Source organism: Limulus polyphemus, unplaced genomic scaffold, assembly GCF_000517525.1.
Source record: "Limulus polyphemus unplaced genomic scaffold, Limulus_polyphemus-2.1.2 Scaffold450, whole genome shotgun sequence".
Classification (NCBI taxonomy): Eukaryota; Metazoa; Arthropoda; class Merostomata; order Xiphosura; family Limulidae; genus Limulus; species Limulus polyphemus.
In genome coordinates, this window is record NW_013666060.1 from 228,579 (window position 1) to 230,644 (window position 2,066).

The following is a 2,066-nucleotide window of genomic DNA, read 5'->3' on the forward strand; positions in this document are numbered from 1 at the left end:
CGTTGGGGAGCGTCCAAAAAAGACTATTACTTATGTACAAAACCTTACTAAGATCCGTCATTGATTATGGCAGTATCATTTATGACTCTGTGAGTCGCTCAGTCCTTTTAAACAATTGGATGTTATTCAGAATCGTTGTCTGTGATTATGTTGTGGAGCATTGAAACACACCCATATATATCAGCTATGGTAGTAGACTGTGGTGTCCTACCACTTGACCTGCATAGACAGAAGATCCAACTCAAATGTATAGCAAGATTTTTGTATTACGATTATCCCGTTCATTTCATTCAAAAGAATTGGCAAGATTATTACGGAACCTTTCACCAAAATAATTCGACAATTTCGATAAAAACTGAAGACTTTTTCTCGTCTGTGAACCTTCAAAATGTTGAAAAATACGAATATTTTCACTTTCCTTCTTGGGAGATTCCAACCCCTGATGTCGATGTCAGTCTTCATTATGTTGGTAAAAAACGGGAGCAAAGTTATTTCCTTTTGTCCTTGGACAAGGAGAAACTAGCAAGTTTCTCAGACTGTACTAGTATCTTTACGGATGGCTCCAAGTCTACCAGTTTTAATTCATCGACATTTTATATAAACAATCTCAACATCAGAAAAGCATTTAAAACTGCACCTGCTTTTGTATATAAGGCTGAACTATTTGCTATCTTACAAGCCCTTCTGTGGCTGGAAGATTCCGAGGTTACGAAAGCTCTGATAGTCAGTGATTCTTTAAGTTCATTACTTTCGATTAAGAACGGTTCCTTTACATCTAACCCAATGTTACTGAGTGAAGTATCTATATACTTTGTCCGATTATGTCGCCGCATGGTCATCAAACTTCTTTGGGTTCCTAGCCATATAGGAATCCAGGGAAATGAGATAGTTGATCACCTTGCCAAGAATGCGTTAGCATATTGTTACGTCTCTGGTCGTTAGTTTGTTTCCCGTATAATTTCTTTCCGATGAAACTTTTGCGACACAAGTCCTTTCTTAAATAAAACGGGTTTATTCTTTCTCAATTCAACTTTGCAATACACTTAATTTCCACACTCGCACTATAACAAACGCTATAATTCACAACGAACGTCTCACGTGCTCGACTCAACTGTGGGTATCTATCTTTGTCTGCAGTTCAATTACACATTGTTGCCGTCAATTCTTGGCGGCTTATATATAAAAGACTACCGCATATCTAGTAGCCTTTCGAGACTTCAGGAAGGGACGTGAACGTTCGAGAATATGGCATGTTACTAGCGTCACGTGACCCCCGCTGTCGTAACAATATCCTGGGGTCACAAACGTTTCTATTGAACTTGGTGACCTCTATGGCCAAGTTTATCAATTCATTTTAGATTCCTGGCAATGTAGATGGAATTCCATGCAACATTCCAATATCTACAAGAAAATTGTTCCTGTTGTTTCCTCTCATATCAAGTATGAATGTATGAATAGACACCAAGAAGTTATTGTTACGTCTCCGTTCGTTAGTTAATTTTCCGTAAAAATTATTTCCAAAGAAACTTTACCGATAGAAGTCCTTTCTTAATTAAAACTGGTTTATTCTTTCTGAATATAACTTTGCGATTCACTTAATTTCCACAGTCGTGCTATAACAAACGCTATAATTCACAACGAATGTCTCATGTGCTCAACAATACGTCTCTCTCTCTCTTGGTCCGCAGTTCAATTACACATTCAATTACCAGCGTCACGTGACCTCCTCTCTCGTAACACTGCCCCTTCCTTAGTATTGTTTGTCCCAAACAATAGCCACTTACACTAAACCAATAAACAATTAACAATAACTTAATTAAATGTACAGAATTTACAAACACAAAATTACAATTCAACAAAATCTCTTAATTTTATGGGACATACTTTTATGGCTTCTACTTCATGTGGGGTTCATCTGCTTCATCAGGAAACGTCCTATCCTTGGTAACAGTCACATCACTGGTTGTAACTTCATCAAGGGCTTCACTATTTCCCTCCTCAAAACCGAGTAGAGTTCCTTCTTCGACAGTGGCTTTTTCAGGTGATATGTCTTCAGCAGCGTCATT